The sequence below is a fragment of the Pelobates fuscus genome, chromosome 2 (assembly GCF_036172605.1).
Source record: "Pelobates fuscus isolate aPelFus1 chromosome 2, aPelFus1.pri, whole genome shotgun sequence".
Taxonomy (NCBI): Eukaryota; Metazoa; Chordata; class Amphibia; order Anura; family Pelobatidae; genus Pelobates; species Pelobates fuscus.
In genome coordinates this window covers 288,016,320-288,039,666 of record NC_086318.1, presented here as the reverse complement: position 1 = coordinate 288,039,666, position 23,347 = coordinate 288,016,320, and the positions used below count along the sequence as shown (strand labels likewise).

The 23,347-nt window shown below is 43.8% G+C and overlaps 69 pseudogenes; all 69 read left to right on the top strand.

Annotated features, from left to right (window-relative positions):
- Positions 1–63: 63 nt before the first annotated feature.
- On the top strand, positions 64–182 carry LOC134594076 (5S ribosomal RNA; annotated as a pseudogene).
- Positions 183–407: 225 nt separating this feature from the next.
- Positions 408–526, top strand: LOC134595912 (5S ribosomal RNA; annotated as a pseudogene).
- A 134-nt stretch (positions 527–660) lies between these two features.
- Positions 661–779, top strand: LOC134594075 (5S ribosomal RNA; annotated as a pseudogene).
- A 134-nt stretch (positions 780–913) lies between these two features.
- On the top strand, positions 914–1,032 carry LOC134594074 (5S ribosomal RNA; annotated as a pseudogene).
- Positions 1,033–1,258: 226 nt separating this feature from the next.
- On the top strand, positions 1,259–1,377 carry LOC134594439 (5S ribosomal RNA; annotated as a pseudogene).
- Positions 1,378–1,511: 134 nt separating this feature from the next.
- Positions 1,512–1,630, top strand: LOC134594073 (5S ribosomal RNA; annotated as a pseudogene).
- A 134-nt stretch (positions 1,631–1,764) lies between these two features.
- Positions 1,765–1,883, top strand: LOC134594072 (5S ribosomal RNA; annotated as a pseudogene).
- Positions 1,884–2,108: 225 nt separating this feature from the next.
- LOC134594070 (5S ribosomal RNA) lies at positions 2,109–2,227 on the top strand (annotated as a pseudogene).
- A 377-nt stretch (positions 2,228–2,604) lies between these two features.
- LOC134594069 (5S ribosomal RNA) lies at positions 2,605–2,723 on the top strand (annotated as a pseudogene).
- A 225-nt stretch (positions 2,724–2,948) lies between these two features.
- Positions 2,949–3,067, top strand: LOC134594068 (5S ribosomal RNA; annotated as a pseudogene).
- A 134-nt stretch (positions 3,068–3,201) lies between these two features.
- Positions 3,202–3,320, top strand: LOC134595099 (5S ribosomal RNA; annotated as a pseudogene).
- Positions 3,321–3,697: 377 nt separating this feature from the next.
- On the top strand, positions 3,698–3,816 carry LOC134594067 (5S ribosomal RNA; annotated as a pseudogene).
- A 225-nt stretch (positions 3,817–4,041) lies between these two features.
- LOC134595911 (5S ribosomal RNA) lies at positions 4,042–4,160 on the top strand (annotated as a pseudogene).
- Positions 4,161–4,294: 134 nt separating this feature from the next.
- On the top strand, positions 4,295–4,413 carry LOC134594065 (5S ribosomal RNA; annotated as a pseudogene).
- A 134-nt stretch (positions 4,414–4,547) lies between these two features.
- LOC134594064 (5S ribosomal RNA) lies at positions 4,548–4,666 on the top strand (annotated as a pseudogene).
- A 226-nt stretch (positions 4,667–4,892) lies between these two features.
- Positions 4,893–5,011, top strand: LOC134594436 (5S ribosomal RNA; annotated as a pseudogene).
- A 134-nt stretch (positions 5,012–5,145) lies between these two features.
- Positions 5,146–5,264, top strand: LOC134594670 (5S ribosomal RNA; annotated as a pseudogene).
- A 377-nt stretch (positions 5,265–5,641) lies between these two features.
- Positions 5,642–5,760, top strand: LOC134594063 (5S ribosomal RNA; annotated as a pseudogene).
- A 134-nt stretch (positions 5,761–5,894) lies between these two features.
- Positions 5,895–6,012, top strand: LOC134588607 (5S ribosomal RNA; annotated as a pseudogene).
- Positions 6,013–6,237: 225 nt separating this feature from the next.
- Positions 6,238–6,356, top strand: LOC134588765 (5S ribosomal RNA; annotated as a pseudogene).
- Positions 6,357–6,490: 134 nt separating this feature from the next.
- LOC134594721 (5S ribosomal RNA) lies at positions 6,491–6,609 on the top strand (annotated as a pseudogene).
- A 134-nt stretch (positions 6,610–6,743) lies between these two features.
- On the top strand, positions 6,744–6,862 carry LOC134594062 (5S ribosomal RNA; annotated as a pseudogene).
- A 134-nt stretch (positions 6,863–6,996) lies between these two features.
- On the top strand, positions 6,997–7,115 carry LOC134596847 (5S ribosomal RNA; annotated as a pseudogene).
- Positions 7,116–7,492: 377 nt separating this feature from the next.
- Positions 7,493–7,611, top strand: LOC134594061 (5S ribosomal RNA; annotated as a pseudogene).
- A 134-nt stretch (positions 7,612–7,745) lies between these two features.
- Positions 7,746–7,864, top strand: LOC134594060 (5S ribosomal RNA; annotated as a pseudogene).
- A 226-nt stretch (positions 7,865–8,090) lies between these two features.
- LOC134594435 (5S ribosomal RNA) lies at positions 8,091–8,209 on the top strand (annotated as a pseudogene).
- Positions 8,210–8,343: 134 nt separating this feature from the next.
- Positions 8,344–8,462, top strand: LOC134587956 (5S ribosomal RNA; annotated as a pseudogene).
- A 377-nt stretch (positions 8,463–8,839) lies between these two features.
- Positions 8,840–8,958, top strand: LOC134594058 (5S ribosomal RNA; annotated as a pseudogene).
- A 134-nt stretch (positions 8,959–9,092) lies between these two features.
- On the top strand, positions 9,093–9,210 carry LOC134588606 (5S ribosomal RNA; annotated as a pseudogene).
- A 225-nt stretch (positions 9,211–9,435) lies between these two features.
- Positions 9,436–9,554, top strand: LOC134588764 (5S ribosomal RNA; annotated as a pseudogene).
- Positions 9,555–9,688: 134 nt separating this feature from the next.
- LOC134594720 (5S ribosomal RNA) lies at positions 9,689–9,807 on the top strand (annotated as a pseudogene).
- A 134-nt stretch (positions 9,808–9,941) lies between these two features.
- Positions 9,942–10,060, top strand: LOC134594057 (5S ribosomal RNA; annotated as a pseudogene).
- A 134-nt stretch (positions 10,061–10,194) lies between these two features.
- On the top strand, positions 10,195–10,313 carry LOC134596845 (5S ribosomal RNA; annotated as a pseudogene).
- Positions 10,314–10,690: 377 nt separating this feature from the next.
- Positions 10,691–10,809, top strand: LOC134594056 (5S ribosomal RNA; annotated as a pseudogene).
- A 134-nt stretch (positions 10,810–10,943) lies between these two features.
- LOC134594055 (5S ribosomal RNA) lies at positions 10,944–11,062 on the top strand (annotated as a pseudogene).
- Positions 11,063–11,196: 134 nt separating this feature from the next.
- On the top strand, positions 11,197–11,315 carry LOC134595910 (5S ribosomal RNA; annotated as a pseudogene).
- A 134-nt stretch (positions 11,316–11,449) lies between these two features.
- On the top strand, positions 11,450–11,568 carry LOC134595908 (5S ribosomal RNA; annotated as a pseudogene).
- Positions 11,569–11,702: 134 nt separating this feature from the next.
- On the top strand, positions 11,703–11,821 carry LOC134596844 (5S ribosomal RNA; annotated as a pseudogene).
- Positions 11,822–11,955: 134 nt separating this feature from the next.
- Positions 11,956–12,074, top strand: LOC134594908 (5S ribosomal RNA; annotated as a pseudogene).
- Positions 12,075–12,208: 134 nt separating this feature from the next.
- LOC134594054 (5S ribosomal RNA) lies at positions 12,209–12,327 on the top strand (annotated as a pseudogene).
- A 134-nt stretch (positions 12,328–12,461) lies between these two features.
- Positions 12,462–12,580, top strand: LOC134588972 (5S ribosomal RNA; annotated as a pseudogene).
- Positions 12,581–12,714: 134 nt separating this feature from the next.
- Positions 12,715–12,833, top strand: LOC134594434 (5S ribosomal RNA; annotated as a pseudogene).
- A 134-nt stretch (positions 12,834–12,967) lies between these two features.
- On the top strand, positions 12,968–13,086 carry LOC134587839 (5S ribosomal RNA; annotated as a pseudogene).
- A 377-nt stretch (positions 13,087–13,463) lies between these two features.
- LOC134594053 (5S ribosomal RNA) lies at positions 13,464–13,582 on the top strand (annotated as a pseudogene).
- A 134-nt stretch (positions 13,583–13,716) lies between these two features.
- LOC134588604 (5S ribosomal RNA) lies at positions 13,717–13,834 on the top strand (annotated as a pseudogene).
- A 225-nt stretch (positions 13,835–14,059) lies between these two features.
- LOC134588317 (5S ribosomal RNA) lies at positions 14,060–14,178 on the top strand (annotated as a pseudogene).
- A 134-nt stretch (positions 14,179–14,312) lies between these two features.
- Positions 14,313–14,431, top strand: LOC134594719 (5S ribosomal RNA; annotated as a pseudogene).
- A 134-nt stretch (positions 14,432–14,565) lies between these two features.
- LOC134594052 (5S ribosomal RNA) lies at positions 14,566–14,684 on the top strand (annotated as a pseudogene).
- A 134-nt stretch (positions 14,685–14,818) lies between these two features.
- Positions 14,819–14,937, top strand: LOC134596843 (5S ribosomal RNA; annotated as a pseudogene).
- A 377-nt stretch (positions 14,938–15,314) lies between these two features.
- Positions 15,315–15,433, top strand: LOC134594051 (5S ribosomal RNA; annotated as a pseudogene).
- A 134-nt stretch (positions 15,434–15,567) lies between these two features.
- LOC134594049 (5S ribosomal RNA) lies at positions 15,568–15,686 on the top strand (annotated as a pseudogene).
- A 134-nt stretch (positions 15,687–15,820) lies between these two features.
- LOC134595907 (5S ribosomal RNA) lies at positions 15,821–15,939 on the top strand (annotated as a pseudogene).
- A 134-nt stretch (positions 15,940–16,073) lies between these two features.
- LOC134595906 (5S ribosomal RNA) lies at positions 16,074–16,192 on the top strand (annotated as a pseudogene).
- Positions 16,193–16,326: 134 nt separating this feature from the next.
- LOC134596842 (5S ribosomal RNA) lies at positions 16,327–16,445 on the top strand (annotated as a pseudogene).
- A 134-nt stretch (positions 16,446–16,579) lies between these two features.
- Positions 16,580–16,698, top strand: LOC134594907 (5S ribosomal RNA; annotated as a pseudogene).
- Positions 16,699–16,832: 134 nt separating this feature from the next.
- On the top strand, positions 16,833–16,951 carry LOC134594048 (5S ribosomal RNA; annotated as a pseudogene).
- A 134-nt stretch (positions 16,952–17,085) lies between these two features.
- On the top strand, positions 17,086–17,204 carry LOC134594046 (5S ribosomal RNA; annotated as a pseudogene).
- Positions 17,205–17,338: 134 nt separating this feature from the next.
- Positions 17,339–17,457, top strand: LOC134595905 (5S ribosomal RNA; annotated as a pseudogene).
- Positions 17,458–17,591: 134 nt separating this feature from the next.
- On the top strand, positions 17,592–17,710 carry LOC134595904 (5S ribosomal RNA; annotated as a pseudogene).
- Positions 17,711–17,844: 134 nt separating this feature from the next.
- On the top strand, positions 17,845–17,963 carry LOC134596901 (5S ribosomal RNA; annotated as a pseudogene).
- A 134-nt stretch (positions 17,964–18,097) lies between these two features.
- Positions 18,098–18,216, top strand: LOC134594045 (5S ribosomal RNA; annotated as a pseudogene).
- A 134-nt stretch (positions 18,217–18,350) lies between these two features.
- LOC134594044 (5S ribosomal RNA) lies at positions 18,351–18,469 on the top strand (annotated as a pseudogene).
- A 134-nt stretch (positions 18,470–18,603) lies between these two features.
- Positions 18,604–18,722, top strand: LOC134594940 (5S ribosomal RNA; annotated as a pseudogene).
- Positions 18,723–18,947: 225 nt separating this feature from the next.
- On the top strand, positions 18,948–19,066 carry LOC134594527 (5S ribosomal RNA; annotated as a pseudogene).
- A 93-nt stretch (positions 19,067–19,159) lies between these two features.
- Positions 19,160–19,278, top strand: LOC134593941 (5S ribosomal RNA; annotated as a pseudogene).
- A 134-nt stretch (positions 19,279–19,412) lies between these two features.
- LOC134588373 (5S ribosomal RNA) lies at positions 19,413–19,530 on the top strand (annotated as a pseudogene).
- Positions 19,531–19,623: 93 nt separating this feature from the next.
- On the top strand, positions 19,624–19,742 carry LOC134593928 (5S ribosomal RNA; annotated as a pseudogene).
- A 134-nt stretch (positions 19,743–19,876) lies between these two features.
- LOC134594906 (5S ribosomal RNA) lies at positions 19,877–19,995 on the top strand (annotated as a pseudogene).
- A 226-nt stretch (positions 19,996–20,221) lies between these two features.
- Positions 20,222–20,340, top strand: LOC134597189 (5S ribosomal RNA; annotated as a pseudogene).
- Positions 20,341–23,347: the final 3,007 nt, after the last annotated feature.

Here is a 23,347-nt window from a genome sequence, read left to right as displayed (position 1 = left end):
CTTTTGTCGCAACCAGAGTTTGATATTCTACCAACATTAGCGAGATCGCATTCTCTTAATTTCACTTACGGCCATACCAGTCTGAAAATGCCTGATCTCGTCAGATCTCGGAAGCCATCCAGACTCGGGCCTGGTTAGTACTTGTATGGGAGACCAACTAGGAACCTCAGGTGCCGTAAGCTTTAGTTTATTTCTTTTTTGCATTATGATGTCATAATCAGACCACTTTTTTCCCTATGGGAGACCAACTAGGAACCTCAGGTGCCGTAAGCTTTTGTTTATTTATTTTTTGCATTATGATGTCATAATCAGACCACTTTTTTCCCTATCCAGAAGCGTCTTGTCTTTTGTCGCAACCAGAGTTTGATATTCTACCAACATTAGCGAGATCGCATTCTCTTAATTTCACTTACGGCCATACCAGTCTGAAAATGCCTGATCTCGTCAGATCTCGGAAGCCATCCAGACTCGGGTCTGGTTAGTACTTGTATGGGAGACCAACTAGGAACCTCAGGTGCCGTAAGCTTTTGTTTATTTCTTTTTTGCATTATGATGTCATAATCAGACCACTTTTTTCCCTATCCAGAAGCATCTTGTCTTTTGTCGCAACCAGAGTTTGATATTCTACCAACATTAGCGAGATCGCATTCTCTTAATTTCACTTACGGCCATACCAGTCTGAAAATGCCTGATCTCGTCAGATCTCGGAAGCCATCCAGACTCGGGCCTGGTTAGTACTTGTATGGGAGACCAACTAGGAACCTCAGGTGCCGTAAGCTTTTGTTTATTTCTTTTTTGCATTATGATGTCATAATCAGACCACTTTTTTCCCTATGCAGAAGCGTCTTGTCTTTTGTCGCAACCAGAGTTTGATATTCTACCAACATTAGCGAGATCTCATTCTCTTAATTTCACTTACGGCCATACCAGTCTGAAAATGCCTGATCTCGTCAGATCTCGGAAGCCATCCAGACTCGGGCCTGGTTAGTACTTGTATGGGAGACCAACTAGGAACCTCAGGTGCCGTAAGCTTTAGTTTTATTTCTTTTTTGCATTATGATGTCATAATCAGACCACTTTTTTCCCTATGGGAGACCAACTAGGAACCTCAGGTGCCGTAAGCTTTTGTTTATTTCTTTTTTGCATTATGATGTCATAATCAGACCACTTTTTTCCCTATCCAGAAGCGTCTTGTCTTTTGTCGCAAACAGAGTTTGATATTCTACCAACATTAGCGAGATCGCATTCTCTTAATTTCCCTTACGGCCATACCAGTCTGAAAATGCCTGATCTCGTCAGATCTCGGAAGCCATCCAGACTTGGGCCTGGTTAGTACTTGTATGGGAGACCAACTAGGAACCTCAGGTGCTGTAAGCTTTTGTTTATTTCTTTTTTGCATTATGATGTCATAATCAGACCACTTTTTTCCCTATCCAGAAGCGTCTTGTCTTTTGTCGCAACCAGAGTTTGATATTCTACCAACATTAGCGAGATCGCATTCTCTTAATTTCACTTACGGCCATACCAGTCTGAAAATGCCTGATCTCGTCAGATCTCGGAAGCCATCCAGACTCGGGCCTGGTTAGTACTTGTATGGGAGACCAACTAGGAACCTCAGGTGCCGTAAGCTTTTGTTTATTTCTTTTTTGCATTATGATGTCATAATGAGACCACTTTTTTCCCTATCCAGAAGCGTCTTGTCTTTTGTCGCAACCAGAGTTTGATATTCTACCAACATTAGCGAGATCGCATTCTCTTAATTTCACTTACGGCCATACCAGTCTGAAAATGCCTGATCTCGTCAGATCTCGGAAGCCATCCAGACTCGGGCCTGGTTAGTACTTGTATGGGAGACCAACTAGGAACCTCAGGTGCCGTAAGCTTTAGTTTATTTCTTTTTTGCATTATGATGTCATAATCAGACCACTTTTTTCCCTATGGGAGACCAACTAGGAACCTCAGGTGCCGTAAGCTTTTGTTTATTTATTTTTTGCATTATGATGTCATAATCAGACCACTTTTTTCCCTATGCAGAAGCGTCTTGTCTTTTGTCGCAACCAGAGTTTGATATTCTACCAACATTAGCGAGATCGCATTCTCATAATTTCACTTACGGCCATACCAGTCTGAAAATGCCTGATCTCGTCAGATCTCGGAAGCCATCCAGACTCGGGCCTGGTTAGTACTTGTATGGGAGACCAACTAGGAACCTCAGGTGCCGTAAGCTTTTGTTTATTTATTTTTTGCATTATGATGTCATAATCAGACCACTTTTTTCCCTATGCAGAAGCGTCTTGTCTTTTGTCGCAACCAGAGTTTGATATTCTACCAACATTAGCGAGATCTCATTCTCTTAATTTCACTTACGGCCATACCAGTCTGAAAATGCCAGATCTCGGAAGCCATCCAGACTCGGGCCTGGTTAGTACTTGTATGGGAGACCAACTAGGAACCTCAGGTGCCGTAAGCTTTTGTTTATTTCTTTTTTGCATTATGATGTCATAATCAGACCACTTTTTTCCCTATCCAGAAGCGTCTTGTCTTTTGTCGCAACCAGAGTTTGATATTCTACCAACATTAGCGAGATCGCATTCTCTTAATTTCACTTACGGCCATACCAGTCTGAAAATGCCTGATCTCGTCAGATCTCGGAAGCCATCCAGACTCGGGCCTGGTTAGTACTTGTATGGGAGACCAACTAGGAACCTCAGGTGCCGTAAGCTTTAGTTTATTTCTTTTTTGCATTATGATGTCATAATCAGACCACTTTTTTCCCTATGGGAGACCAACTAGGAACCTCAGGTGCCGTAAGCTTTTGTTTATTTCTTTTTTGCATTATGATGTCATAATCAGACCACTTTTTTCCCTATCCAGAAGCGTCTTGTCTTTTGTCGCAACCAGAGTTTGATATTCTACCAACATTAGCGAGATCGCATTCGTTTAATTTCACTTACGGCCATACCAGTCTGAAAATGCCTGATCTCGTCAGATCTCGGAAGCCATCCAGACTCGGGCCTGGTTAGTACTTGTATGGGAGACCAACTAGGAACCTCAGGTGCCGTAAGCTTTTGTTTATTTCTTTTTTGCATTATGATGTCATAATCAGACCACTTTTTTCCCTATCCAGAAGCGTCTTGTCTTTTGTCGCAACCAGAGTTTGATATTCTACCAACATTAGCGAGATCGCATTCTCTTAATTTCACTTACGGCCATACCAGTCTGAAAATGCCTGATCTCGTCAGATCTCGGAAGATATCCAGACTCGGGTCTGGTTAGTACTTGTATGGGAGACCAACTAGGAACCTCAGGTGCCGTAAGCTTTTGTTTATTTCTTTTTTGCATTATGATGTCATAATCAGACCACTTTTTTCCCTATCCAGAAGCATCTTGTCTTTTGTCGCAACCAGAGTTTGATATTCTACCAACATTAGCGAGATCGCATTCTCTTAATTTCACTTACGGCCATACCAGTCTGAAAATGCCAGATCTCGGAAGCCATCCAGACTCGAGCCTGGTTAGTACTTGTATGGGAGACCAACTAGGAAACTCAGGTGCCGTAAGCTTTTGTTTATTTCTTTTTTGCATTATGATGTCATAATCAGACCACTTTTTTCCCTATCCAGAAGCATCTTGTCTTTTGTCGCAACCAGAGTTTGATATTCTACCAACATTAGCGAGATCGCATTCTCTTAATTTCACTTACGGCCATACCAGTCTGAAAATGCCTGATCTCGTCAGATCTCGGAAGCCATCCAGACTCGGGCCTGGTTAGTACTTGTATGGGAGACCAACTAGGAACCTCAGGTGCCGTAAGCTTTAGTTTATTTCTTTTTTGCATTATGATGTCATAATCAGACCACTTTTTTCCCTATGGGAGACCAACTAGGAACCTCAGGTGCCGTAAGCTTTTGTTTATTTATTTTTTGCATTATGATGTCATAATCAGACCACTTTTTTCCCTATCCAGAAGCGTCTTGTCTTTTGTCGCAACCAGAGTTTGATATTCTACCAACATTAGCGAGATCGCATTCTCTTAATTTCACTTACGGCCATACCAGTCTGAAAATGCCTGATCTCGTCAGATCTCGGAAGCCATCCAGACTCGGGTCTGGTTAGTACTTGTATGGGAGACCAACTAGGAACCTCAGGTGCCGTAAGCTTTTGTTTATTTCTTTTTTGCATTATGATGTCATAATCAGACCACTTTTTTCCCTATCCAGAAGCATCTTGTCTTTTGTCGCAACCAGAGTTTGATATTCTACCAACATTAGCGAGATCGCATTCTCTTAATTTCACTTACGGCCATACCAGTCTGAAAATGCCTGATCTCGTCAGATCTCGGAAGCCATCCAGACTCGGGCCTGGTTAGTACTTGTATGGGAGACCAACTAGGAACCTCAGGTGCCGTAAGCTTTTGTTTATTTCTTTTTTGCATTATGATGTCATAATCAGACCACTTTTTTCCCTATGCAGAAGCGTCTTGTCTTTTGTCGCAACCAGAGTTTGATATTCTACCAACATTAGCGAGATCTCATTCTCTTAATTTCACTTACGGCCATACCAGTCTGAAAATGCCTGATCTCGTCAGATCTCGGAAGCCATCCAGACTCGGGCCTGGTTAGTACTTGTATGGGAGACCAACTAGGAACCTCAGGTGCCGTAAGCTTTAGTTTTATTTCTTTTTTGCATTATGATGTCATAATCAGACCACTTTTTTCCCTATGGGAGACCAACTAGGAACCTCAGGTGCCGTAAGCTTTTGTTTATTTCTTTTTTGCATTATGATGTCATAATCAGACCACTTTTTTCCCTATCCAGAAGCGTCTTGTCTTTTGTCGCAAACAGAGTTTGATATTCTACCAACATTAGCGAGATCGCATTCTCTTAATTTCCCTTACGGCCATACCAGTCTGAAAATGCCTGATCTCGTCAGATCTCGGAAGCCATCCAGACTTGGGCCTGGTTAGTACTTGTATGGGAGACCAACTAGGAACCTCAGGTGCTGTAAGCTTTTGTTTATTTCTTTTTTGCATTATGATGTCATAATCAGACCACTTTTTTCCCTATCCAGAAGCGTCTTGTCTTTTGTCGCAACCAGAGTTTGATATTCTACCAACATTAGCGAGATCGCATTCTCTAAATTTCACTTACGGCCATACCAGTCTGAAAATGCCTGATCTCATCAGATCTCGGAAGTCATCCAGACTCGGGCCTGGTTAGTACTTGTATGGGAGACCAACTAGGAATCTCAGGTGACGTAAGCTTTTGCTTATTTCTTTTTTGCATTATGATGTCATAATCAGACCACTTTTTTCCCTATCCAGAAGCGTCTTGTCTTTTGTCGCAACCAGAGTTTGATATTCTACCAACATTAGCGAGATCGCATTCTCTTAATTTCACTTACGGCCATACCAGTCTGAAAATGCCAGATTTCGGAAGCCATCCAGACTCGGGTCTGGTTAGTACTTGTATGGGAGACCAACTAGGAACCTCAGGTGCCGTAAGCTTTTGTTTATTTCTTTTTTGCATTATGATGTCATAATCAGACCACTTTTTTCCCTATCCAGAAGCATCTTGTCTTTTGTCGCAACCAGAGTTTGATATTCTACCAACATTAGCGAGATCGCATTCTCTTAATTTCACTTACGGCCATACCAGTCTGAAAATGCCTGATCTCGTCAGATCTCGGAAGCCATCCAGACTCGGGCCTGGTTAGTACTTGTATGGGAGACCAACTAGGAACCTCAGGTGCCGTAAGCTTTTGTTTATTTCTTTTTTGCATTATGATGTCATAATCAGACCACTTTTTTCCCTATCCAGAAGCATCTTGTCTTTTGTCGCAACCAGAGTTTGATATTCTACCAACATTAGCGAGATCGCATTCTCTTAATTTCACTTACGGCCATACCAGTCTGAAAATGCCTATCTCGTCAGATCTCGGAAGCCATCCAGACTCGGGCCTGGTTAGTACTTGTATGGGAGACCAACTAGGAACCTCAGGTGCCGTAAGCTTTAGTTTATTTCTTTTTTGCATTATGATGTCATAATCAGACCACTTTTTTCCCTATGGGAGACCAACTAGGAACCTCAGCTGCCGTAAGCTTTTGTTTATTTCTTTTTTGCATTATGATGTCATAATCAGACCACTTTTTTCCCTATCCAGAAGCGTCTTGTCTTTTGTCGCAACCAGAGTTTGATATTCTACCAACATTAGCGAGATCGCATTCTCTTAATTTCCCTTACGGCCATACCAGTCTGAAAATGCCTGATCTCATCAGATCTCGGAAGCCATCCAGACTCGGGCCTGGTTAGTACTTGTATTTGAGACCAACTAGGAACCTCAGGTGCCGTAAGCTTTTGTTTATTTATTTTTTGCATTATGATGTCATAATCAGACCACTTTTTTCCCTATGCAGAAGCGTCTTGTCTTTTGTCGCAACCAGAGTTTGATATTCTACCAACATTAGCGAGATCGCATTCTCTTTATTTCTCTTATGGCCATACCAGTCTGAAAATGCCTGATCTCGTCAGATCTCGGAAGCCATCCAGACTCGGGCCTGGTTAGTACTTGTATGGGAGACCAACTAGGAACCTCAGGTGCCGTAAGCTTTTGTTTATTTCTTTTTTGCATTATGATGTCATAATCAGACCACTTTTTTCCCTATCCAGAAGCGTCTTGTCTTTTGTCGCAACCAGAGTTTGATATTCTACCAACATTAGCGAGAACGCATTCTCTTAAATTCACTTACGGCCATACCAGTCTGAAAATGCCTGATCTCGTCAGATCTCGGAAGCCATCCAGACTCGGGCCTGGTTAGTACTTGTATGGGAGACCAACTAGGAACCTCAGGTGCCGTAAGCTTTTGTTTATTTCTTTTTTGCATTATGATGTCATAATCAGACCACTTTTTTCCCTATCCAGAAGCGTCTTGTCTTTTGTCGCAACCAGAGTTTGATATTCTACCAACATTAGCGAGATCGCATTCTCTTAATTTCACTTATGGCCATACCAGTCTGAAAATGCCTGATCTCGTCAAATCTCAGAAGCCATCCAGACTCGGGCCTGGTTAGTACTTGTATGGGAGACCAACTAGGAACCTCAGGTGCCGTAAGCTTTTGTTTATTTCTTTTTTGCATTATGATGTCATAATCAGACCACTTTTTTCCCTATCCAGAAGCGTCTTGTCTTTTGTCGCAACCAGAGTTTGATATTCTACCAACATTAGCGAGATCGCATTCTCTTAATTTCACTTATGGCCATACCAGTCTGAAAATGCCAGATCTCGGAAGCCATCCAGACTCGGGCCTGGTTAGTACTTGTATGGGAGACCAACTAGGAACCTCAGGTGCCGTAAGCTTTTGTTTATTTCTTTTTTGCATTATGATGTCATAATCAGACCACTTTTTTCCCTATCCAGAAGCGTCTTGTCTTTTGTCGCAACCAGAGTTTGATATTCTACCAACATTAGCGAGATCGCATTCTCTTAATTTCACTTACGGCCATACCAGTCTGAAAATGCCTGATCTCGTCAGATCTCGGAAGCCATCCAGACTCGGGCCTGGTTAGTACTTGTATGGGAGACCAACTAGGAACCTCAGGTGCCGTAAGCTTTTGTTTATTTCTTTTTTGCATTATGATGTCATAATCAGACCACTTTTTTCCCTATGCAGAAGCGTCTTGTCTTTTGTCGCAACCAGAGTTTGATATTCTACCAACATTAGCGAGATCTCATTCTCTTAATTTCACTTACGGCCATACCAGTCTGAAAATGCCTGATCTCGTCAGATCTCGGAAGCCATCCAGACTCGGGCCTGGTTAGTACTTGTATGGGAGACCAACTAGGAACCTCAGGTGCCGTAAGCTTTAGTTTTATTTCTTTTTTGCATTATGATGTCATAATCAGACCACTTTTTTCCCTATGGGAGACCAACTAGGAACCTCAGGTGCCGTAAGCTTTTGTTTATTTCTTTTTTGCATTATGATGTCATAATCAGACCACTTTTTTCCCTATCCAGAAGCGTCTTGTCTTTTGTCGCAAACAGAGTTTGATATTCTACCAACATTAGCGAGATCGCATTCTCTTAATTTCCCTTACGGCCATACCAGTCTGAAAATGCCTGATCTCGTCAGATCTCGGAAGCCATCCAGACTTGGGCCTGGTTAGTACTTGTATGGGAGACCAACTAGGAACCTCAGGTGCTGTAAGCTTTTGTTTATTTCTTTTTTGCATTATGATGTCATAATCAGACCACTTTTTTCCCTATCCAGAAGCGTCTTGTCTTTTGTCGCAACCAGAGTTTGATATTCTACCAACATTAGCGAGATCGCATTCTCTAAATTTCACTTACGGCCATACCAGTCTGAAAATGCCTGATCTCATCAGATCTCGGAAGTCATCCAGACTCGGGCCTGGTTAGTACTTGTATGGGAGACCAACTAGGAATCTCAGGTGCCGTAAGCTTTTGTTTATTTCTTTTTTGCATTATGATGTCATAATCAGACCACTTTTTTCCCTATCCAGAAGCGTCTTGTCTTTTGTCGCAACCAGAGTTTGATATTCTACCAACATTAGCGAGATCGCATTCTCTTAATTTCACTTACGGCCATACCAGTCTGAAAATGCCAGATTTCGGAAGCCATCCAGACTCGGGTCTGGTTAGTACTTGTATGGGAGACCAACTAGGAACCTCAGGTGCCGTAAGCTTTTGTTTATTTCTTTTTTGCATTATGATGTCATAATCAGACCACTTTTTTCCCTATCCAGAAGCATCTTGTCTTTTGTCGCAACCAGAGTTTGATATTCTACCAACATTAGCGAGATCGCATTCTCTTAATTTCACTTACGGCCATACCAGTCTGAAAATGCCTGATCTCGTCAGATCTCGGAAGCCATCCAGACTCGGGCCTGGTTAGTACTTGTATGGGAGACCAACTAGGAACCTCAGGTGCCGTAAGCTTTTGTTTATTTCTTTTTTGCATTATGATGTCATAATCAGACCACTTTTTTCCCTATCCAGAAGCATCTTGTCTTTTGTCGCAACCAGAGTTTGATATTCTACCAACATTAGCGAGATCGCATTCTCTTAATTTCACTTACGGCCATACCAGTCTGAAAATGCCTATCTCGTCAGATCTCGGAAGCCATCCAGACTCGGGCCTGGTTAGTACTTGTATGGGAGACCAACTAGGAACCTCAGGTGCCGTAAGCTTTAGTTTATTTCTTTTTTGCATTATGATGTCATAATCAGACCACTTTTTTCCCTATGGGAGACCAACTAGGAACCTCAGCTGCCGTAAGCTTTTGTTTATTTCTTTTTTGCATTATGATGTCATAATCAGACCACTTTTTTCCCTATCCAGAAGCGTCTTGTCTTTTGTCGCAACCAGAGTTTGATATTCTACCAACATTAGCGAGATCGCATTCTCTTAATTTCCCTTACGGCCATACCAGTCTGAAAATGCCTGATCTCATCAGATCTCGGAAGCCATCCAGACTCGGGCCTGGTTAGTACTTGTATTTGAGACCAACTAGGAACCTCAGGTGCCGTAAGCTTTTGTTTATTTATTTTTTGCATTATGATGTCATAATCAGACCACTTTTTTCCCTATGCAGAAGCGTCTTGTCTTTTGTCGCAACCAGAGTTTGATATTCTACCAACATTAGCGAGATCGCATTCTCTTTATTTCTCTTATGGCCATACCAGTCTGAAAATGCCTGATCTCGTCAGATCTCGGAAGCCATCCAGACTCGGGCCTGGTTAGTACTTGTATGGGAGACCAACTAGGAACCTCAGGTGCCGTAAGCTTTTGTTTATTTCTTTTTTGCATTATGATGTCATAATCAGACCACTTTTTTCCCTATCCAGAAGCGTCTTGTCTTTTGTCGCAACCAGAGTTTGATATTCTACCAACATTAGCGAGAACGCATTCTCTTAAATTCACTTACGGCCATACCAGTCTGAAAATGCCTGATCTCGTCAGATCTCGGAAGCCATCCAGACTCGGGCCTGGTTAGTACTTGTATGGGAGACCAACTAGGAACCTCAGGTGCCGTAAGCTTTTGTTTATTTCTTTTTTGCATTATGATGTCATAATCAGACCACTTTTTTCCCTATCCAGAAGCGTCTTGTCTTTTGTCGCAACCAGAGTTTGATATTCTACCAACATTAGCGAGATCGCATTCTCTTAATTTCACTTATGGCCATACCAGTCTGAAAATGCCTGATCTCGTCAAATCTCAGAAGCCATCCAGACTCGGGCCTGGTTAGTACTTGTATGGGAGACCAACTAGGAACCTCAGGTGCCGTAAGCTTTTGTTTATTTCTTTTTTGCATTATGATGTCATAATCAGACCACTTTTTTCCCTATCCAGAAGCGTCTTGTCTTTTGTCGCAACCAGAGTTTGATATTCTACCAACATTAGCGAGATCGCATTCTCTTAATTTCACTTATGGCCATACCAGTCTGAAAATGCCAGATCTCGGAAGCCATCCAGACTCGGGCCTGGTTAGTACTTGTATGGGAGACCAACTAGGAACCTCAGGTGCCGTAAGCTTTTGTTTATTTCTTTTTTGCATTATGATGTCATAATCAGACCACTTTTTTCCCTATCCAGAAGCGTCTTGTCTTTTGTCGCAACCAGAGTTTGATATTCTACCAACATTAGCGAGAACGCATTCTCTTAATTTCACTTACGGCCATACCAGTCTGAAAATGCCTGATCTCGTCAGATCTCGGAAGCCATCCAGACTCGGGCCTGGTTAGTACTTGTATGGGAGACCAACTAGGAACCTCAGGTGCCGTAAGCTTTTGTTTATTTCTTTTTTGCATTATGATGTCATAATCAGACCACTTTTTTCCCTATCCAGAAGCGTCTTGTCTTTTGTCGCAACCAGAGTTTGATATTCTACCAACATTAGCGAGATCGCATTCACTTAATTTCACTTACGGCCATACCAGTCTGAAAATGCCTGATCTCGTCAGATCTCGGAAGCCATCCAGACTCGGGCCTGGTTAGTACTTGTATGGGAGACCAACTAGGAACCTCAGGTGCCGTAAGCTTTTGTTTATTTCTTTTTTGCATTATGATGTCATAATCAGACCACTTTTTTCCCTATCCAGAAGCGTCTTGTCTTTTGTCGCAACCAGAGTTTGATATTCTACCAACATTAGCGAGATCGCATTCTCTTAATTTCACTTACGGCCATACCAGTCTGAAAATGCCTGATCTCGTCAGATCTCGGAAGCCATCCAGACTCGGGTCTGGTTAGTACTTGTATGGGAGACCAACTAGGAACCTCAGGTGCCGTAAGCTTTTGTTTATTTCTTTTTTGCATTATGATGTCATAATCAGACCACTTTTTTCCCTATCCAGAAGCGTCTTGTCTTTTGTCGCAACCAGAGTTTGATATTCTACCAACATTAGCGAGATCGCATTCTCTTAATTTCACTTACGGCCATACCAGTCTGAAAATGCCTGATCTCGTCAGATCTCGGAAGCCATCCAGACTCGGGTCTGGTTAGTACTTGTATGGGAGACCAACTAGGAACCTCAGGTGCCGTAAGCTTTTGTTTATTTCTTTTTTGCATTATGATGTCATAATCAGACCACTTTTTTCCCTATCCAGAAGCGTCTTGTCTTTTGTCGCAACCAGAGTTTGATATTCTACCAACATTAGCGAGATCGCATTCTCTTAATTTCACTTATGGCCATACCAGTCTGAAAATGCCTGATCTCGTCAAATCTCAGAAGCCATCCAGACTCGGGCCTGGTTAGTACTTGTATGGGAGACCAACTAGGAACCTCAGGTGCCGTAAGCTTTTGTTTATTTCTTTTTTGCATTATGATGTCATAATCAGACCACTTTTTTCCCTATCCAGAAGCGTCTTGTCTTTTGTCGCAACCAGAGTTTGATATTCTACCAACATTAGCGAGATCGCATTCTCTTAATTTCACTTATGGCCATACCAGTCTGAAAATGCCTGATCTCGTCAGATCTCGGAAGCCATCCAGACTCGGGCCTGGTTAGTACTTGTATGGGAGACCAACTAGGAACCTCAGGTGCCGTAAGCTTTTGTTTATTTCTTTTTTGCATTATGATGTCATAATCAGACCACTTTTTTCCCTATCCAGAAGCGTCTTGTCTTTTGTCGCAACCAGAGTTTGATATTCTACCAACATTAGCGAGAACGCATTCTCTTAATTTCACTTACGGCCATACCAGTCTGAAAATGCCTGATCTCGTCAGATCTCGGAAGCCATCCAGACTCGGGCCTGGTTAGTACTTGTATGGGAGACCAACTAGGAACCTCAGGTGCCGTAAGCTTTTGTTTATTTCTTTTTTGCATTATGATGTCATAATCAGACCACTTTTTTCCCTATCCAGAAGCGTCTTGTCTTTTGTCGCAACCAGAGTTTGATATTCTACCAACATTAGCGAGATCGCATTCTCTTAATTTCCCTTACGGCCATACCAGTCTGAAAATGCCTGATCTCGTCAGATCTCGGAAGCCATCCAGACTCGGGCCTGGTTAGTACTTGTATTTGAGACCAACTAGGAACCTCAGGTGCCGTAAGCTTTTGTTTATTTATTTTTTGCATTATGATGTCATAATCAGACCACTTTTTTCCCTATCCAGAAGCGTCTTGTCTTTTGTCGCAAACAGAGTTTGATATTCTACCAACATTAGCGAGATCGCATTCTCTTAATTTCCCTTACGGCCATACCAGTCTGAAAATGCCTGATCTCGTCAGATCTCGGAAGCCATCCAGACTTGGGCCTGGTTAGTACTTGTATGGGAGACCAACTAGGAACCTCAGGTGCTGTAAGCTTTTGTTTATTTCTTTTTTGCATTATGATGTCATAATCAGACCACTTTTTTCCCTATCCAGAAGCGTCTTGTCTTTTGTCGCAACCAGAGTTTGATATTCTACCAACATTAGCGAGATCGCATTCTCTAAATTTCACTTACGGCCATACCAGTCTGAAAATGCCTGATCTCATCAGATCTCGGAAGTCATCCAGACTCGGGCCTGGTTAGTACTTGTATGGGAGACCAACTAGGAATCTCAGGTGCCGTAAGCTTTTGTTTATTTCTTTTTTGCATTATGATGTCATAATCAGACCACTTTTTTCCCTATCCAGAAGCGTCTTGTCTTTTGTCGCAACCAGAGTTTGATATTCTACCAACATTAGCGAGATCGCATTCTCTTAATTTCACTTACGGCCATACCAGTCTGAAAATGCCAGATTTCGGAAGCCATCCAGACTCGGGTCTGGTTAGTACTTGTATGGGAGACCAACTAGGAACCTCAGGTGCCGTAAGCTTTTGTTTATTTCTTTTTTGCATTATGATGTCATAATCAGACCACTTTTTTCCCTATCCAGAAGCATCTTGTCTTTTGTCGCAACCAGAGTTTGATATTCTACCAACATTAGCGAGATCGCATTCTCTTAATTTCACTTACGGCCATACCAGTCTGAAAATGCCTGATCTCGTCAGATCTCGGAAGCCATCCAGACTCGGGCCTGGTTAGTACTTGTATGGGAGACCAACTAGGAACCTCAGGTGCCGTAAGCTTTTGTTTATTTCTTTTTTGCATTATGATGTCATAATCAGACCACTTTTTTCCCTATCCAGAAGCATCTTGTCTTTTGTCGCAACCAGAGTTTGATATTCTACCAACATTAGCGAGATCGCATTCTCTTAATTTCACTTACGGCCATACCAGTCTGAAAATGCCTATCTCGTCAGATCTCGGAAGCCATCCAGACTCGGGCCTGGTTAGTACTTGTATGGGAGACCAACTAGGAACCTCAGGTGCCGTAAGCTTTAGTTTATTTCTTTTTTGCATTATGATGTCATAATCAGACCACTTTTTTCCCTATGGGAGACCAACTAGGAACCTCAGCTGCCGTAAGCTTTTGTTTATTTCTTTTTTGCATTATGATGTCATAATCAGACCACTTTTTTCCCTATCCAGAAGCGTCTTGTCTTTTGTCGCAACCAGAGTTTGATATTCTACCAACATTAGCGAGATCGCATTCTCTTAATTTCCCTTACGGCCATACCAGTCTGAAAATGCCTGATCTCATCAGATCTCAGAAGCCATCCAGACTCGGGCCTGGTTAGTACTTGTATTTGAGACCAACTAGGAACCTCAGGTGCCGTAAGCTTTTGTTTATTTATTTTTTGCATTATGATGTCATAATCAGACCACTTTTTTCCCTATGCAGAAGCGTCTTGTCTTTTGTCGCAACCAGAGTTTGATATTCTACCAACATTAGCGAGATCGCATTCTCTTTATTTCTCTTATGGCCATACCAGTCTGAAAATGCCTGATCTCGTCAGATCTCGGAAGCCATCCAGACTCGGGCCTGGTTAGTACTTGTATGGGAGACCAACTAGGAACCTCAGGTGCCGTAAGCTTTTGTTTATTTCTTTTTTGCATTATGATGTCATAATCAGACCACTTTTTTCCCTATCCAGAAGCGTCTTGTCTTTTGTCGCAACCAGAGTTTGATATTCTACCAACATTAGCGAGAACGCATTCTCTTAAATTCACTTACGGCCATACCAGTCTGAAAATGCCTGATCTCGTCAGATCTCGGAAGCCATCCAGACTCGGGCCTGGTTAGTACTTGTATGGGAGACCAACTAGGAACCTCAGGTGCCGTAAGCTTTTGTTTATTTCTTTTTTGCATTATGATGTCATAATCAGACCACTTTTTTCCCTATCCAGAAGCGTCTTGTCTTTTGTCGCAACCAGAGTTTGATATTCTACCAACATTAGCGAGATCGCATTCTCTTAATTTCACTTATGGCCATACCAGTCTGAAAATGCCTGATCTCGTCAAATCTCAGAAGCCATCCAGACTCGGGCCTGGTTAGTACTTGTATGGGAGACCAACTAGGAACCTCAGGTGCCGTAAGCTTTTGTTTATTTCTTTTTTGCATTATGATGTCATAATCAGACCACTTTTTTCCCTATCCAGAAGCGTCTTGTCTTTTGTCGCAACCAGAGTTTGATATTCTACCAACATTAGCGAGATCGCATTCTCTTAATTTCACTTATGGCCATACCAGTCTGAAAATGCCAGATCTCGGAAGCCATCCAGACTCGGGCCTGGTTAGTACTTGTATGGGAGACCAACTAGGAACCTCAGGTGCCGTAAGCTTTTGTTTATTTCTTTTTTGCATTATGATGTCATAATCAGACCACTTTTTTCCCTATCCAGAAGCGTCTTGTCTTTTGTCGCAACCAGAGTTTGATATTCTACCAACATTAGCGAGAACGCATTCTCTTAATTTCACTTACGGCCATACCAGTCTGAAAATGCCTGATCTCGTCAGATCTCGGAAGCCATCCAGACTCGGGCCTGGTTAGTACTTGTATGGGAGACCAACTAGGAACCTCAGGTGCCGTAAGCTTTTGTTTATTTCTTTTTTGCATTATGATGTCATAATCAGACCACTTTTTTCCCTATCCAGAAGCGTCTTGTCTTTTGTCGCAACCAGAGTTTGATATTCTACCAACATTAGCGAGATCGCATTCACTTAATTTCACTTACGGCCATACCAGTCTGAAAATGCCTGATCTCGTCAGATCTCGGAAGCCATCCAGACTCGGGCCTGGTTAGTACTTGTATGGGAGACCAACTAGGAACCTCAGGTGCCGTAAGCTTTTGTTTATTTCTTTTTTGCATTATGATGTCATAATCAGACCACTTTTTTCCCTATCCAGAAGCGTCTTGTCTTTTGTCGCAACCAGAGTTTGATATTCTACCAACATTAGCGAGATCGCATTCTCTTAATTTCACTTACGGCCATACCAGTCTGAAAATGCCTGATCTCGTCAGATCTCGGAAGCCATCCAGACTCGGGTCTGGTTAGTACTTGTATGGGAGACCAACTAGGAACCTCAGGTGCCGTAAGCTTTTGTTTATTTCTTTTTTGCATTATGATGTCATAATCAGACCACTTTTTTCCCTATCCAGAAGCGTCTTGTCTTTTGTCGCAACCAGAGTTTGATATTCTACCAACATTAGCGAGATCGCATTCTCTTAATTTCACTTACGGCCATACCAGTCTGAAAATGCCTGATCTCGTCAGATCTCGGAAGCCATCCAGACTCGGGTCTGGTTAGTACTTGTATGGGAGACCAACTAGGAACCTCAGGTGCCGTAAGCTTTTGTTTATTTCTTTTTTGCATTATGATGTCATAATCAGACCACTTTTTTCCCTATCCAGAAGCGTCTTGTCTTTTGTCGCAACCAGAGTTTGATATTCTACCAACATTAGCGAGATCGCATTCTCTTAATTTCACTTATGGCCATACCAGTCTGAAAATGCCTGATCTCGTCAAATCTCAGAAGCCATCCAGACTCGGGCCTGGTTAGTACTTGTATGGGAGACCAACTAGGAACCTCAGGTGCCGTAAGCTTTTGTTTATTTCTTTTTTGCATTATGATGTCATAATCAGACCACTTTTTTCCCTATCCAGAAGCGTCTTGTCTTTTGTCGCAACCAGAGTTTGATATTCTACCAACATTAGCGAGATCGCATTCTCTTAATTTCACTTATGGCCATACCAGTCTGAAAATGCCTGATCTCGTCAGATCTCGGAAGCCATCCAGACTCGGGCCTGGTTAGTACTTGTATGGGAGACCAACTAGGAACCTCAGGTGCCGTAAGCTTTTGTTTATTTCTTTTTTGCATTATGATGTCATAATCAGACCACTTTTTTCCCTATCCAGAAGCGTCTTGTCTTTTGTCGCAACCAGAGTTTGATATTCTACCAACATTAGCGAGAACGCATTCTCTTAATTTCACTTACGGCCATACCAGTCTGAAAATGCCTGATCTCGTCAGATCTCGGAAGCCATCCAGACTCGGGCCTGGTTAGTACTTGTATGGGAGACCAACTAGGAACCTCAGGTGCCGTAAGCTTTTGTTTATTTCTTTTTTGCATTATGATGTCATAATCAGACCACTTTTTTCCCTATCCAGAAGCGTCTTGTCTTTTGTCGCAACCAGAGTTTGATATTCTACCAACATTAGCGAGATCGCATTCACTTAATTTCACTTACGGCCATACCAGTCTGAAAATGCCTGATCTCGTCAGATCTCGGAAGCCATCCAGACTCGGGCCTGGTTAGTACTTGTATGGGAGACCAACTAGGAACCTCAGGTGCCGTAAGCTTTTGTTTATTTCTTTTTTGCATTATGATGTCATAATCAGACCACTTTTTTCCCTATCCAGAAGCGTCTTGTCTTTTGTCGCAACCAGAGTTTGATATTCTACCAACATTAGCGAGATCGCATTCTCTTAATTTCACTTACGGCCATACCAGTCTGAAAATGCCTGATCTCGTCAGATCTCGGAAGCCATCCAGACTCGGGTCTGGTTAGTACTTGTATGGGAGACCAACTAGGAACCTCAGGTGCCGTAAGCTTTTGTTTATTTCTTTTTTGCATTATGATGTCATAATCAGACCACTTTTTTCCCTATCCAGAAGCGTCTTGTCTTTTGTCGCAACCAGAGTTTGATATTCTACCAACATTAGCGAGATCGCATTCTCTTAATTTCACTTACGGCCATACCAGTCTGAAAATGCCTGATCTCGTCAGATCTCGGAAGCCATCCAGACTCGGGTCTGGTTAGTACTTGTATGGGAGACCAACTAGGAACCTCAGGTGCCGTAAGCTTTTGTTTATTTCTTTTTTGCATTATGATGTCATAATCAGACCACTTTTTTCCCTATGCAGAAGCGTCTTGTCTTTTGTCGCAACCAGAGTTTGATATTCTACCAACATTAGCGAGATCGCATTCTCTTAATTTCACTTACGGCCATACCAATCTGAAAATGCCTGATCTCGTCAGATCTCGGAAGCCATCCAGACTCGGGCCTGGTTAGTACTTGTATGGGAGACCAACTAGGAACCTCAGGTGCCGTAAGCTTTTGTTTATTTCTTTTTTGCATTATGATGTCATAATCAGACCACTTTTTTCCCTATCCAGAAGCGTCTTGTCTTTTGTCGCAACCAGAGTTTGATATTCTACCAACATTAGCGAGATCGCATTCACTTAATTTCACTTACGGCCATACCAGTCTGAAAATGCCTGATCTCGTCAGATCTCGGAAGCCATCCAGACTCGGGCCTGGTTAGTACTTGTATGGGAGACCAACTAGGAACCTCAGGTGCCGTAAGCTTTTGTTTATTTCTTTTTTGCATTATGATGTCATAATCAGACCACTTTTTTCCATATCCAGAAGCGTCTTGTCTTTTGTCGCAACCAGAGTTTGATATTCTACCAACATTAGCGAGATCGCATTCTTTTAATTTCACTTACGGCCATACCAGTCTGAAAATGCCTGATCTCGTCAGATCTCGGAAGCCATCCAGACTCGGGCCTGGTTAGTACTTGTATGGGAGACCAACTAGGAACCTCAGGTGCCGTAAGCTTTTGTTTATTTCTTTTTTGCATTATGATGTCATAATCAGACCACTTTTTTCCCTATCCAGAAGCGTCTTGTCTTTTGTCGCAACCAGAGTTTGATATTCTACCAACATTAGCGAGATCGCATTCTCTTAATTTCACTTACGGCCATACCAGTCTGAAAATGCCTGATCTCATCAGATCTCGGAAGCCATCCATACTTGGGCCTGGTTAGTACTTGTATGGGAGACCAACTAGGAACCTCAGGTGCCGTAAGCTTTTGTTTATTTCTTTTTTGCATTATGATGTCATAATCAGACCACTTTTTTCCCTATGGGAGACCAACTAGGAACCTCAGGTGCCGTAAGCTTTTGTTTATTTCTTTTTTGCATTATGATGTCATAATCAGACCACTTTTTTCCCTATCCAGAAGCGTCTTGTCTTTTGTCGCAACCAGAGTTTGATATTCTACCAACATTAGCGAGATCGCATTCTCTTAATTTCACTTACGACCATACCAGTCTGAAAATGCCCGATCTCGTCAGATCTCGGAAGCCATCCAGACTCGGGCCTGGTTAGTACTTGTATGGGAGACCAACTAGGAACCTCAGGTGCCGTAAGCTTTTGTTTATTTCTTTTTTGCATTATGATGTCATAATCAGACCACTTTTTTCCCTATGGGAGACCAACTAGCGAGATCGCATTCTCTTAATTTCACTTACGGCCATACCAGTCTGAAAATGCCTGATCTCATCAGATCTCGGAAGTCATCCAGACTCGGGCCTGGTTAGTACTTGTATGGGAGACCAACTAGGAACCTCAGGTGCCGTAAGCTTTTGTTTATTTCTTTTTTGCATTATGATGTCATAATCAGACCACTTTTTTCCCTATCCAGAAGCGTCTTGTCTTTTGTCGCAACCAGAGTTTGATATTCTACCAACATTAGCGAGATCGCATTCTCTTAATTTCACTTACGGCCATACCAGTCTGAAAATGCCTGATCTCGTCAGATCTCGGAAGCCATCCAGACTCGGGCCTGGTTAGTACTTGTATGGGAGTCAACTAGGAACCTCAGGTGCCGTAAGCTTTTGTTTATTTCTTTTTTGCATTATGATGTCATAATCAGACCACTTTTTTCCCTATGGGAGACCAACTAGCGAGATCGCATTCTCTTAATTTCACTTACGGCCATACCAGTCTGAAAATGCCTGATCTCATCAGATCTCGGAAGTCATCCAGACTCGGGCCTGGTTAGTACTTGTATGGGAGACCAACTAGGAACCTCAGGTGCCGTAAGCTTTTGTTTATTTCTTTTTTGCATTATGATGTCATAATCAGACCACTTTTTTCCCTATCCAGAAGCGTCTTGTCTTTTGTCGCAACCAGAGTTTGATATTCTACCAACATTAGCGAGATCGCATTCTCTTAATTTCACTTATGGCCATACCAGTCTGAAAATGCCTGATCTCGTCAGATCTCGGAAGCCATCCAGACTCGGGCCTGGTTAGTACTTGTATGGGAGACCAACTAGGAACCTCAGGTGCCGTAAGCTTTTGTTTATTTTTTTTTTTGCATTATGATGTCATAATCAGACCATTTTTTTCCCTATGGGAGACCAACTAGGAACCTCAGGTGCCGTAAGCTTTTGTTTATTTCTTTTTTGCATTATGATGTCATAATCAGACCACTTTTTTCCCTATCCAGAAGCGTCTTGTCTTTTGTCGCAACCAGAGTTTGATATTCTACCAACATTAGCGAGATCGCATTCTCTTAATTTCCCTTACGGCCATACCAGTCTGAAAATGCCTGATCTCATCAGATCTCGGAAGCCATCCAGACTCGGGCCTGGTTAGTACTTGTATGGGAGACCAACTAGGATCCTCAGGTGCCGTAAGCTTTTGTTTATTTCTTTTTTGCATTATGATGTCATAATTAGACCACTTTTTTCCCTATCCAGAAGCGTCTTGTCTTTTGTCGCAACCAGGGCCGGATTAAGAGCACAGTGGGCCTGGAGCTGACAATTATGATGGGCCTAATTACTGACTCTTATCGACCCAAATCCCTAAAACCATCATACCTCCCAAGCGTGATGTATCTGATGGAGATGGTGCCCGAGGGAATCTCATAGGATGCAGCTATAAGAAAACACATACTCTATGCTAATCTCTCTCTAATTTATGCTTTCATCTTTCAAGTAAATCCATGACCCCTAACAGCAGTGTCCAGTGAAGCAGGAAGTCAATGGGCGGGGTAAAAGGGTGTGCCACTGGTGTGCCCCTGATCTGCCTAGTTGACAGTCTCAGCCAATCCTATGGGGTAGTATTGTAATTTGCTCAGACCACCACTTCTGAGCCAGCAGCTGCAGAATTGAATACAAGTAATATTTTACTATATTTAGGGAGGCAAGAAGGGGCCAGGGTGGTGGTTTTAACATAATAGAGTCAGAAATACATGATTGTGTTCCTGACCCTATAGTGCTCCTTTAAGCAAGAGTATGTGAAGAGTAGTTAAGGTTGCCACCTTTCTTGGAAAAAAAATACCGGCCTTAATCATTTGTATAATTAATTAGTTATGCGTGACATCACATGATGTAAATCACAAGGAGTGACATCAGAGAAAATTCTGTAAAATCACGAACAAACTACTCACAGTTTGATTCTGCTGTATAGATGGATTGCTCCCAGTGTCTCCCTGTCTCCCAGTGTCTCAGTGTCCCTATGTATCACAGTGTCAGGGTCCCCATGTCGCCCAGTCCCCTAGTCTGCCAGTGTCTGTGTCCCCATTTCTCCCAGTGTCCCAATGTCTCAGTGTGTCCCGGGGACACGGAGACCCGGGGACACGGAGACCCGGGAACACGGAGAGACCCGGGGACACGGAGAGACCCGGGGACACGGAGAGACCCGGGGACACGGAGAGACATGGGGACACGGAGAGACCCGGGGACACGGAGAGACCCGGGGACACGGAGAGACCCGGGGACACGGAGAGACCCGGGGACACGGAGAGACATGGGGACACGGAGAGACATGGGGACACGGAGAGACATGGGGACACGGAGAGACATGGGGACACGGAGAGACATGGGGACACGGGGAGACATGGGGACACGGGGAGACGGGGAGACACGGGGACAAGAGGGAGACACGGGGAGACACGGGGACAAGAGGGAGACACGGAGGGACACGGGGACACGGGGAGACACGGGGAGACACGGGGAGACACGGGGACACGGGGAGACACGGGGACACGGGGAGACACGGGGACACGGGGAGACACGGGGAGACACGGGGACACGGGGAGACACGGGGACACGGGGAGACACGGGGAGACACGGGGACACGGGAAGACACGGGGACACGGGGAGACACGGGGACACGGGGAGACACACGGGGACACGGGGAGACACGGGGACACGGGGAGACACGGGGACACGGGGAGACACGGGGACACGGGGGGACACGGGGAGACACGGGGAGACACGGGGACACGGGGAGACACGGGGAGACACGGGGACACTGGGAGACTAGGGGACACTGGGAGACTAGGGGACACTGGGAGACTACGGGATACTGACTGGGATACAGACACTTGGGGACAGTTGTGGACATAGACATGGGGACACTGGGACATATAGGGATACTGGGACACATGGGGACACTAGGCACACTGAGAGACATGGGACACAGACACTGAGCTGGGGGACATGGGAACATAGTGTCTCCGTGTCCCAATGTCCCTATATCTCACAGCGTCCCCAAGTGTGTCGGTGTCCCCAAGTGTGTCGGTGTCCCCAAGTGTGTCGGTGTCCCCAAGTGTGTCGGTGTCCCCAGGTGTGTCGGTGTCCCCAGGTGTCCCCAGGTGTCCCCAGGTGTCCCCAAGTGTTTCAGTGTCCCCAAGTGTCCCCAGGTGTCCCCAGGTGTCCCCAAGTGTTTCAGTGTCCCCAGATGTCCCCAGGTGTCCCCTAGTGTTTCAGTGTCCCCAGGTGTCCCCTAGTGTTTCAGTGTCCCCAGGTGTCCCCTAGTGTTTCAGTGTCCCCAGGTGTCCCCTAGTGTTTCAGTGTCCCCAGGTGTCCCCTAGTGTTTCAGTGTCCCCAGGTGTCCCCTAGTGTTTCAGTGTCCCCAGGTGTCCCCTAGTGTTTCAGTGTCCCCATGTGTCCCCTAGTGTTTCAGTGTCCCCATGTGTCCCCTAGTGTTTCAGTGTCCCCATGTGTCCCCTAGTGTTTCAGTGTCCCCATGTGTCCCCTAGTGTTTCAGTGTCCCCATGTGTCCCTGCTGCCTTTCCCCCCATCCCTCACTTACCTGAGCTGTAGAGCTGCTGTCTGGACTCTGGGCTGTGTTGCTGCTCCCCCACGGATCAGTGAGTAGTAGAGAGAGGCAGGGATATGCTGTGTAACTTCCTATCCCTGCCTCTCTCCACATGCAGTGACCCCTACTGGCCGGTGCTGGTATTGCAGAGTAATTTCCATTTATTCTGAGAAAATTACTTGCATTTGTATTGCCGGTATTACTGCAATACTGGCACTGGCCAGGCAGCTTAAAATACCAGCTGTGCCAGTAAAATACCAGTCAAGTGGAAAACGTAAGAGTAGTGTGCAAAAAAAAAACAAAAAAAAAAACTTTTTTTTTTTTTTTTTTAAATGGGCCTATTCCATGGGCCTGGGCCTGGAGCTGCAGCTCCATCAGCCCCTATGTTAATCCGGCCCTGGTCGCAACCAGAGTTTGATATTCTACCAACATTAGCGAGATCGCGTTCTCTTAATTTCACTTACGGCCATACCAGTCTGAAAATGTCAGATCTCGGAAGCCATCCAGACTCGGGCCTGGTTAGTACTTGTATGGGAGACCAACTAGGAACCTCAGGTGCCGTAAGCTTTTGTTTATTTCTTTTTTGCATTATGATGTCAT